This window comes from Myotis myotis, unplaced genomic scaffold, assembly GCF_014108235.1.
Source record: "Myotis myotis isolate mMyoMyo1 unplaced genomic scaffold, mMyoMyo1.p scaffold_m19_p_12, whole genome shotgun sequence".
NCBI classification, from domain to species: domain Eukaryota; kingdom Metazoa; phylum Chordata; class Mammalia; order Chiroptera; family Vespertilionidae; genus Myotis; species Myotis myotis.
This window is the reverse complement of record NW_023416316.1, coordinates 69,022,204-69,034,563: the sequence shown is the minus strand read 5'-3', so window position 1 is coordinate 69,034,563 and position 12,360 is coordinate 69,022,204. Positions and strand designations below refer to the sequence as shown.

At 40.3% G+C, this 12,360-nt stretch overlaps 1 non-coding gene across 1 annotated transcript; it reads right to left on the bottom strand.

Annotated features, from left to right (window-relative positions):
* Nucleotides 1–11,012: 11,012 nt before the first annotated feature.
* On the bottom strand, nt 11,013–11,117 carry LOC118667840. The gene has a single exon (XR_004971417.1). It is a non-coding gene; the product is annotated as a U6 spliceosomal RNA (small nuclear RNA).
* Nucleotides 11,118–12,360: the final 1,243 nt, after the last annotated feature.

Below are 12,360 nucleotides of genomic sequence, written 5' to 3'. Positions count from 1 at the left end.
TGGTTGAATGCCTTCCTTGTATGATGGAGGCACTTGAATCAGTTCTTAGAGCTGACCACAGACCAAAGCATAATCATCCTCAGAATCTTACCATTATTTATTAAACTTGGTGGCATTTTGAAAGAGAAAAGGGATAAAATATGTGTTTCATGGCAAGGTCTAGGTGGAATTCCTAATCCTTATTTTAGATATAAGGACTAGATCAATTTTGTTATCTAGAATATATATATATATATATACTAGAGGCCCGGTGCACAAAAATTTGTGCACTCGGGGGCGGGGGGGTCCCTCAGCCAGGCCTGTGCCCTCTCGCAGTCTGGGACCCCTTGGGAGATAACGACCTGCTGGCTTAGGCCTGCTCCTGGGTGGCAGAGTGCAGGCCCAATCCCTAGGTGCAGCCCCTGGTCGGGCTCAGAGCAGGGCCAATTGGGGAGTTGGGGCGCCGCCCCCTGTCATGCACAGAGCAGGGCGGATTGGGAGGTTGCAATGCCACCCTCAGTCATGCTCAGGGTAGGGCCAATTGGGGGGTTGGGGCACCGCCCCCTGTCACACTCAAGGCAGAGTCCATGGGGAGGTTGTGGCGCCACCCCCTGTCACACACAGAGCAGGGCCAATCAGGGGGTTGGGGCACTGCCCCCTGTCACGCACAGAGCAGGACTGATCAGGGGGTTGGGGAACTCCCCCCTGTCACGCACAGAGGAGGGCACATCAGGGGTTTGGGGAGCTCCCCCCTGTCATGCACAGAGCAGGGCCCATCAGGGGGTTGAGGAGCTCCCCCCTGTCACTCACAGAGTAGGGCCAATAGGGGAGTTGGCACACCGCCCCCTGTCACACACAGAGGAGGGCAGATCAGGGGGTTGGGGCGCCTTCCCCTGTCAGGAACAGAGCAGGGCTGATAGGGAGGTTGTGGCCCCACCCCCTGTCACACACAGAGCTGTAGGGCGATCAGGGGGTTTGGATGCTGCCCCCTGTCATGCCGACCCCGGTGCCGGGAGGCTTCACGGCTCCGCTGATCCCGGTGCTGGGAGGCATATTACCCTTTTACTATATAGAATAGAGGCCTGGTGCACGGGTGGGGGCTGGCTGGTTTGCCCTGAAGGTGTCCTGGATCAGGGTGGGGGTCCCCACTGGGGTGCCTGGCCAGCCTGGATGAGGGGATGATGGCTGTTTGCAGCTGGTCACACACCCTTCAGGGTGGGGGTCCCCACTGGGGTGCCTGGCCAGTCTGGGTGAGGAGCTGGGGGCTGTTTTCAGGCTGGCGGGTGACTGAAGCTCCCAACTGCTCCTCTTTTTCTTTTTCTTTTTTTATTCTGGGCCAGCTTTAGCTCTGAGGCTCCAGCTCTTAGGCCTCTGCTCCTGACAGCAGGTATCTGGTTTGTTTTGGTTCTCGAAACTCTGTATCAACTCCAGCTCTGAGATCCCTGCTCGCTGAAAGCTGGTTTCTGGAGTTTTGTTTAGCATCTCTATTTGTTACAATGTTTCAAACTGCAGTCTCAGAGGCCTGCAGCGGCAGGCAGGGAACGTTGGAGTCCTCCGTCACTGAGGCAAGCAAGCTTCATGTTAGTTTCAAGCTGCCTGGCTGCCGGCTGCCATCTCGGCTGACAGTTAATTTGCATATTGCCCTGATTAGCCAATGGGAAGGGTAGCGGTCTTACCCAATTACCATGTTTCTCTTTATTAGTGTAGATACACACACACACACATATATATACACACATACATACACACACATACATACACACTAGTGGCCTAGTGCACGGAATTCGTGCATGGGGGGTGTTTCTCAGCCCCACCTGCACTCTCTCCAATCTGGAACCCCTCGGGGGATGTCTGACTGCCAGTTTAGGCCCACTCCCTGGGAGATGGGGCCTAAACTGGCAGTCAGGCATCCCTCTTGCAATCCGGGACTGCTCACCTGCCTGCCTGCCTGATTGTCCCTATCCACTCTGCCTGCCAGCCTGATCAAACCCAACTGCCCCCCCTTCCAGCCTGATCACCCCCAACTTCCTGCCCCTGCTGGGCTGATTGCCCCAACTGCCATCTCCTGCTGGCCAGCTCTCCCCCAACTGCCCCCCACTGTCAGCCTGCTTGCCCCCAACTGCCCCTCCGTGCCAGCCTGCTTGCCCCCAACTGCTCTCCCCTGCCAGCCTGATCGCCCCTAACTGCCTCTGCCTCAGCCCCACCACCATGACTTTGTCTGGAAGAACGTCCAGAAGGTCTCCCAATCTAATTAGCATATTACCCTTTTATTAGCATATATATCTGAGGCTTAACCACATTTACCTCTCTTCACTGCTCCTGTTACTAGGTGACCAAGGGCACATGTATACTATTGTGAATGAAATAGTTGCTCGTGTCAGAAATCTTCCTTGTATGTTGCGTTGAGGAAATTCATTGGAATACACAGAACTGACTGGCGACAGAATAACTGAATATATTGAATATTCAGTATAACTGAATGCTGGTAACCAAGATTCTGGGTATTGGATGTAATAAGATGTGTTCCTCAGATGATATATTAGTTTCCTAGGTATTTGTAACAAAGTGACACAACTTGGAGACTTAGAACAATAGAAATTGTTCTTTAGCATTCTGGAGGTTTAGAAATCCCAAACCAAGGTGTCAGCAGGGTGGTGCTCTCTCTGAAGTCTCTAGAGGAGAATACTTTTTTGCCTTTCTAGCTTGTGGTAGCCCCAACCATCCCTTGACTTACAGCAATATTGGTCCAATCGCTGCCTCCATCTTCCCATGATGCTCTCCCTGCGTCTCTGAGTTCACATGACCATGTTGATATAAGGACGCCAGTGTGTGAAATTAGGAGCTTACCCAACTTTAGTTTGACTTTATCTTAATTAATTAAATATTTAAAATAAATGATTCCAAAGAAGTTCACATCCTAAGATACTGGGTATTAGGCATTCACTATATCGTTTTGAACAACAGAATTCAACCAGTAACAACTGGTGAAAGTCATAAGACTGGGAGAGACCAGCGAGGGCTGGAGAGCTTTGACTAAGGGTACTTAGAACGGTTCAAAACATGGAGGATATGATGTTCAATTGTATTTTTTAAAGGTATTATCACAAGTATAAAAATGAAAGTTGAGAGATGAATGAGAGCTCTTGTTTTTCATTCTGATTTTGTGTATGTTTGAATACTTGAATAATTAAAATAATAGACAACATAATAAAATATGGTATATGCCTCTTGGAGAGAGAAAGGCAAAATCTAGTGGTCATGTTTTTAAAAAGAAGTAACAATATTATAATATTTTTATTGACTTTTAGAGAGAGAGAGAGAGAGAGAGAGAGAGAGAGAGAGAGAGAGGAGAGCTAAATATCAATCAGCTTCCTCCTGCACACCCCCCCCAGGGATCAAGCCTGCACTTGGGCACATGCCCTGACTGGGAATTGAACCAACAACCTTTTGGTGCCTGAGATGACAGCCCAACCAACCGAGCCACAAAGGCCAGGGTTAGCTAAGGAACATATACGCTTCTCCCATGGCCAGGGACAATAGTGTGGCAAAGGCCAAGAGAGGAGGAAGTGGAGGTGGGCAAAAGGGAGTGGGGGCATGGAGGAAGTCTGCAATAATGCCAAATTAATAATTTTAATTAAAAACAATTTCAATATCCAGTCAGGGTTCAAATTTCATAATTTTTAAAACCGAGACAATATTTACACAGTAAATTTCACCCTTTTTAGTGTACAGCACATCCAATTGGTAAGTGCATGCAGTGCTGGCACCTTGGAGGCCAAGGGAGGCCTCAACCGATCCAAGTTGTTGTCATGGAACAAGAAGGAATTCAAAAGTGTGACAAAAAGATTTATCAAAGCACAATAAATTTATTAAAGTCATAGTAAAGAAATAAGAGCTGTTGGCCTCAGAGAAGGGAACACAATTTTAATTCTATCTGCAACCTAATTTTCCCTCCTCATGGAGCATTATATAGTCACAGGTGCTGGGGATTAGGATGTGGATTATTTAAAAAAAAAACTTGGGCTACTCCTCTGCTTCTGACATCAGTGGGGTGACTGTTGACTCTGCTGATTCTTATCTCTCTTCTTCATACAGTGATTTAGTTTTTGGTCCTCTTGATGCCATTGTAATAACCTGGGTAGTATTTAACAGGAAAGGAGGAAAGAGAAGACTAGTTAACATAGGCATGACATTTATACAGCTTTGCCCAAAAGCTGCATTTAGCAGTCTAAGTCTCTCCCCCCCCCCCCCCCCACCGATGGATGGGGGAGTCTAAGGCAGTTTAGTCGCATGCCCAGAAAAAGTTTGAGTGATGTAGGAAGGCACTTTCCCCTCAATAATACCTGGAAACAGGTGATTGGACAGAATAGGCATTAGCCCTGCTAACATGATTTTATTCCAATGAGACATATGTCTGACTTTAAATCTGTGTCGTTCAAATTACCAAATTTGTGGCAGTTTTTCACATCAGAGGTTGAAACCTCATACAGACACAAAAGCAAGGTAGAATTAATTTAATAATGTACACTTCAAAGGATGAGTACGTTGTAGATTTCAGGCCTACCTCATTTTATTGTGCTTTGTTTTATTGCACTTCACATACATTATGTTTTTTTTACAAATTGAAGGCAAGACCCTCCACCAGCAAAAAGATGATGATTCACTTTGTGGAGGTACTGGCTTTCTTGCATTGGTCTGGAACCCAACCTGCAGGATCTCTGAAGTAAGCCTGCATATGACTTCATGAGCGTGCTTACATTTTTTTGTAGAAATAAATGAAAATCAACAACCTTTCCTTTAGAACTATAATATTCAAAGTTTTATCTTAGAACACATAAATAGAACATCAAAGAATATTCTGGAAAATAAAAGGAATGACAAAACTGGGCTCCTTCAGTCAGTTGGGAAAATCTTAAACTACACATTAGAAAATTTGGTCAGGAAATATAGTTTTTGCACTGATACAATAGAGCTGCAATTTCCAAATACTCACCCCAGCATGAGTGCTGACCTGTGACAGAGTTTTCAATGATCTCTTACGCGGGGAGTCGTTTAGAAAAATCTTAACTTATTCACTTCAAATAATTTGTTCTCTATTGGCAGACTACACATTTTTGTTCATAAAATATTGGCAACACTTCACCATTGTAATTGTTAATATCCTTATTATAATGTTACACAAGGTATTGAAATTGAACTGAATGTTTCAGGAGGTCATTTAATTATGTTGCATTTCCATTTCTTTATCTGTAACTGTGGTATCTTCCTGTTGTAGCTCTAGTGTTCTTTACATGCAGAAATGAATTTTACCATTTTACATTCATTTGTTAGCACGTAGATAAATCCAAATGTTTGCAGATGAATGTCCTCAGTTTATAGATTTCACTTGAAAGGTTGTCTTTTCAAAATGGTCATTAATATAGCAAATATAGTAATAAATTATATCATGTTATGTCATCCCTAAGCAGAGCTATTAGGGTAAAAAAAGAATAGATTAATGTGTGTTCATGTAGAAATAATCTACCCTTATTTTATCATCTTTTTTATTGAAATCCTTGTGAATTTTGAATAAACCTTAATAGCATAGGATATTTCAGATCATCAAATTACTAAGATTTATGCCAACTAGATGTTCAACTCAGATAACAGGAACTCCAGGCCTACTTTTCTTGCTTTTTTTACCCTATTTCCTAGCTAAAGATATTTCCTCTTGCCCTAACCGGTTTGGCTCAGTGGATAGAGCATTGGCCTGGGGACTGAAGGGTCCCAGGTTCGATTCTGGTCAAGGGCATGTACCTTGGTTGCAGGCACATCCCAGTAGGAGGTGTGCAGGAGGCAGCTGATCAATGTTTCTCTCTCATCAATGTTTCTCACTCTCTAATCCTCTCCCTTTCTCTCTGTAAAAATCAATAAAAAGTATTTTTAAAAAGATGTTTCCTTTTAGTGTACCATATAGCTATTATAATTTTTGCAGTAGAATATTTATTACACGCAACTTTATTTTATTTTTTAAAAATATTTTTATTGATTTTGAGAGTGGATGAGAGGGAAGGGAGAAAGAGAGAAACATTGATGTGAGAGTGCAGGATCACTTGGCTGGCTCCTTAACGCCCCCTACCAGGGATTGCAACCTGAGCACGTGGTCTAAATGGGAATCAAACCAGCAACTTTTTGGTGCATGCATGGGGCGATGTCTACCAACTGAGCCATACAGGCCAGGACTACATACACATCTTTAATGTTCAATATATTTTCAGCGAATGCTGGCTATTAATAGAAATGAGTGCACTTTTTCGCACTTTTACTAAATTAAATCATTAATGCATGAAGGACAAGTGCAGATATGAGTCACACACAAGAATTGAATTCCTTTTCTTTTTTAAGAAGAAGACACACAAAGTATTGCCTTGATCACACAGCCTACAAGTACCCTAACAGATTGAGGCTAAATTATGCATTCATATTTCCAGAAAGAAATGAATAGTTAAATATGATAGGATGAGCCACAAAGTTATGGATTTACTAGGTCTTTGACAATCAAGTATGCATTTATATTCGAAATACCACATTGGAGACTCACAATTGAACAGATCTGCAATTGCTATATACCAATCTAGCTCCAGTACAAGGATTTTATAAGAAGTTTAAATTGATTTTCTAGTATTTTCTATATCTAGTAAACTTTAATATGTAACCATAATTTATCTATAAAACATTTATTTTGAGATCAATAGTGCCATAATTTTCATTTATCTTACTGCCCATGTACTGCCTATGAGTATTAAAAGCATATAGAAATATTAATAAAACTGTATAAATTCTGAAAATTTATTAATAATGCATTAATATGCCTAGCTACTGATTATACTGTCAGTGTACTGTGGAGGGTTTAGAATCCTCTAGGTAATTTGTTTTGCTAAAAATATATAGCTTAAAATTCAAACCACTGAAGTATTAAACTTACCATCACCACTTTCCAAAAGTAAATTCTCTATAAACCTTGAATGTGTGAAAATTTCAAAATAGAACTATTAACATGCTTTCAAAAGTTACTAAGGAATTTCCTCATTGCACATCCTTTATAATGATTTTGAATTTTAATTTAGAATAGCAATCATTGACCAAATATCACATTCCAATTGTACATAGGACTGTCTCATGGAGAACTGGGTAACTTGATGTTCACACCCAAGAAACTTACTCTCTAATGAAATGTGCAAGGCTGTCCTAACGAAAGTCTAGTAGAGGAGAATGTCTTTATGTGGTGACTTTTATAGGTATTTTTAATGTATTGAATCAGAGAAATCTGAGAGGTTTCAAGGTGATGGGACTTTTACTGACCCTTGAAAGTGAGAAAACATTAGCAAGTCTAGCCCTGACCAGTGTTTGCAATGTGGTTAGAGTGTCTGCCTGTATACCAAAGGGTCAGGTGTTCCATTCCGGGTCAAGGACATGTACCTGGGTTGTGGGTTCACTCTTCAGCCCTAGTCAGGGCATGTGCAGGAGACAACCAGTTGATGTGTCTCTCTCACATCCATGTTTATTTCTCTCTCTCTCTCCCCCTCTCCCTCCTTTCCACTTTCTCTTAAAAGTAATGGAAAGAATATCCTCATGTGAGGATTAACAACAAAAAAAGTAATAGCAAATCTCAAAATCAAAAGTTAATAAGAATATGCTGATCCATGTAGGCCTAGGGTAATACAGAGATCTGCTTCATCAAAGGGAATTATGTGTTTTAGAAGTTCATAAAAAATAAATTTAGGTGGCTTTATGGAGGGTTCCTAAAGTGAGACAGGTTTTTAAGGTATTTAGGAAGCATTGGTTTATTGAATGATCTGACTTTAGAGAGGGCGAATATATTATAATATTAATATAGGACATTAATACTGTGCATCACTATATTGATGTTACTGTTTGAATATTAAACATAATATTTAGTAGCAATCAATATTACTTGATTATATTATGTAATGTACTAACTATAACATTAATACATAATATATAATGAAGTAATATAACTTAATTTTTCAATAATTTTAAATTCAAACTTTACCCATTTTTATTCCTTATTTATATTTGGAAGAATTGTAAATAACTGCACCTTTCATTTGATTTTTATATAATTATCAGCCTTTTTTTGTGTTTGTATAATGGCCTCACCAATCTGCCTTGATGATTTGTGAAGGCTTGGAATTGCATGTGTGGCCTATATGTGTGTGCATGTGTGTGCATGCATTTTGTTTTGTTTTGTTTTGTTTTAATATATTTTATTGATTTTGTTACAGAGAGGAAGGGAGAGAGACAGAGAGTTAGAAACATCGATGAGAGAGAAACATCGATCAACTGCCTCCAGCACATCCCCCACTGGGGATGTGCCAGCAACCCAGGTACATGCCCTTGACCGGAATCGAACCTGGGACCTTTCAGTCCGCAGGCCGACACTCTATCCACTGAGCCAAACCGGCCTCGGCTGTGCATGCATTTTGGATGGTATTTTGATGTTTGGAACGCTCTTTAGTACACAGGATAAAATCTTCAACTGAGACCTTAAATTCCCCCCAAAAGGAAGCTCTCTTGAGTGGGATGGTTTATGGTGCCTCTTGGCTGGTTCATTCTCTAGTTGGTGAAAGAGGCCAAACGAGGCCTAACTCCCCCTATTCTGTACCACAGGTTATTGTAGCCACAGCATATAACCCTCAAATTTTTAGTCCAGGTACAAAATTTTGCCCCAGAAGGTAGGACAAGCTCTCCTAGTGGTTCTCTTATGACATTGCTTAATTTGCCTGGAGTGGTTGGAGCAGACACTATACTCCATCAATAGTCTAGCTAAAATTCTAATTATAGAATTTCTGTATCTTTAAAATCTTTAATTCACTTCTTAGATATTGCTGATGTCGCCATGATTGTCTTTTGATAACATCTGTGAAAATAATTTCCCTGTAATATTGAGATCTATACTATTTTTTTATATTGAGGACTCAGACAAAATTCTAGTATTGTATATATTCTATTTGTATAAAACTAGATTTATAGTTATACTAACAAGGAATAATTACATATTTTTAAACATATTAAAATAGGAACTTTGATTTGTGATGTTATTTATTATGGATTGAAAGATAAAAGTATTACCTCTCATATTGGAATACTTCCCCAGTTATTTTTTGCATTTCATTATCTTTACATTTTTAAGAAATATGGAGTATTCTTGTAGTATGATCCTAAATTTGGAGTTGCCTGACATTTTCCCATGATTGATTATGATCACTTTTCTTGGCAAATTGTCATAGAGGTGATCTGGTGTTCTCCTCTGTGCATCATACCAGGGCGTACATCATTTCTCCTATTGTTGGTGATGTGAACTTTGTTACTTGGTTGAGGAGTTTCAGGAGTCACCACAGAAAAGTTACTATTTTTATTTTTTGACTAATAAGTACTATGTACACTTTTAAAACAAATATACATCTTTTTCTTCATTCAACTTTCACCCGTTCATTTTACATTCATTGATTTCCATTGTTTGAATAATAATAATTATTATTACCATTATTATTGTTATTATTGCCTAGTGGTGATTTTCCAATTTCACTATTTTTTTATATATTGGTCTGCTAGCATTCTGAGTAAGGAATGACTAAGAAGTGAGCAAGGAGTTTTCATTCTTTTTTATGCTTTTATTTATATAAAATTTAACTCACGAATTCTAAGTTGATTGCTGGAATGTTCCAACTATCAATGATTTATCTAGTATAAGTACCTTCAAACTGGCTCCTATAAGTTTTGGCATATTTCTATTTGAGCACCTTTTTAATTTCTAGCACAGTATAGTATAAGTTTGTTTTGTGCTTCCACTTTCCCTGCCTAGAATTGGTCATTTCTTCATGGAGTTCTATTTCTTTTACTAATAAAATGATTTGGGAACTATGATTTTGGCACTAAGCTTGCTCAGTATTATTGGGTATTTATGCCTTACAGACCTTTACAATGAAATAGAAAATGTATGCATGTGTGTGTGCACATATTGTTTTGTATTTGTTTGTGTTTACGCATTATCTATCTGTGCATCCGCCCATCATCTAATCTCTATTTGTCTTCAGGATAAATACAACTGTGTATTTGGAGCAAATTCTTCTTAAAATTCACAGTAATATATTGTAAGGGCATTAAGAACATTAATGCATTCAAAGAACATGACTGCAATTATAATAGGACTTCCTACAACCTAGTCTCATCATCACAGCAGAGGTCCTATAATGTTACTGCAAACACTAAAGCATTGCTCCTAAGAGAAATACTAGCTAAAGTTCCTAAAAGCCTCTGGTCACATTTTCACCAGCTGATCAATGCACAACCTTATTTTATGTATCTTTCTGTTTAAAGACAATTTTTAACATTGAACTCACAGCCAATAACTCTAGCAGATATATTTTCTCTGTAAAATTTATCACAGCCTTCTTGCATTTGAGAACATATAGCCAGCACCGCAGCAGTGCACTTTGAGGTCATTTTAAACAGAAAAATCACACACACAAAAATGTTAAAATGGCACTAAATAGACTGAAAAAGACAGTTGTTTATGGGATGAGGGTTGAAACAAGAAGGAAAATCATTGTCTTATTAGACTTTACCTGGGAACTGGTCAACTAGGCAAATCCAATTTTTGTCACTGTATGCATGTCTGTGAATAACTAAGAAAGCACTATAAGTATTGATGTTGGGGTTACAAATAAATTTCATTAAGTAGAAGTCTAAAATATAGACTCTGCAAATAATGAAGATCAATTTTACATTTCTACATCGGATGTGATATGCTTTTTAGTTGCATGTATAGCAATATTGTTACAAATCAGAAGCATAGATAAAATAGACTTGTTACTCTGTAGAAGTGCTTATTGTAGCAGAATAAGCAGCCGTGATGGTTAATTTAAGATGTCTACTTGGCTAGGTTATAATGCCCAGATGTTTGGGCAAGCGCCAGTCTAGGTGTTGCTATGAAGGCATTTTTTATTTTCTCATTATTATTATTATTATTTTAAAATATGGAACGCTTCACGAATTTGCGTGCCATCCTTGCACAGGGGCCATGCTAATCTTCTCTGTATCGTTCCAATTTTGGTACATGTGCTGCCGAAGCGGGCCCTGAAGGCATTTTTTAGATGTGATTACCGTTTAAGTCAGAAGGCTGAGTAAACCATATTACTCTCCACAATGCGGGGGCCCCATCTTCAACAGCTGAAGGCCCTAAAAGAAAAAACAAAACACAAAACAAAACTGAGGCCCCTGAGGGACTTCTGCCTCCAGACTGCTCTCACACTTGAGCTGCAACATTCCTGTGTCCCGAGTGTCCAGCCTGCAGGCCGATCCCGCAGGTCTCAGTGCTGTCAGCTCCCACAATCATGTGAACCGGTTCCTTACAGTAAATCTCTACACACACACACACACACACACACTCAGTGTTGTCAGCTCCCACAATCATGTGAACCGGTTCCTTACAGTAAATCTCTCTCTATATACACACACACACACACACACACACACACACACACACACACAGATATTCTAATGGCTTGGTTTTGTGGATGACCCTGACTAAGACAAGGTTATTATCAGCATCAGTTACCATGTTTGGAAACCCACTTTATATGCAGTGTGCTAAAATATTTGTGGACATTCTCCATGATAAACACACATATGGAACAGACAAAATAAATTACAGCTAACTCACAAGTTTAAAAAATAAGTTAACTCTAAGGATTTAATTATTCAATTTCAGATTGGCTCCCACAACACCCACTACAGTGAAGACAAGGTGGCCAGAAATAACTTTATTTAAATAGTCTCCCTCTCTTCTAGCTCTGAGATGACCTCGCAATAGCTGATCAGATATTTAGTACACAAAAGGATTTATGACTTGTAAAATGATGCAATATTGATGACCTTATATTTAAAATAGTGCTTGGTGTAGAGATCCTAGAAATTTATTTTACTAAACCCTGATAGGATCATTATTCAAGGGATGGTGAAATCATGAACTTTTGCTCAGAAAAGGCTAAGAAACATGAAATGGTTATTAGCACCCAATTTTGTACTATGACTTATTTAACTACTAGAGACCCAGTACACAAAATTGTACATGGGTGGGGTCCCTAGGCCTGGCCAGCAATCAGGGCCAATCGGGGCCAGTCGGGGCCGGGCTGATTGGGACCCAAAGGCCCTGGCAGGGTTGGGACAAGAGATGATGGTCACCGGGCCAGGTGTGGGAGGAACAGGTGCCAGACGCCAATGCCTCCATTGTCGGTGCCCCACCACCATGCAGTTGTCCACCTCCCCCACTCCTCCTTCCCTCGCTGCTGTGCTGCCACCATGGTGGGCAGGCGGCTG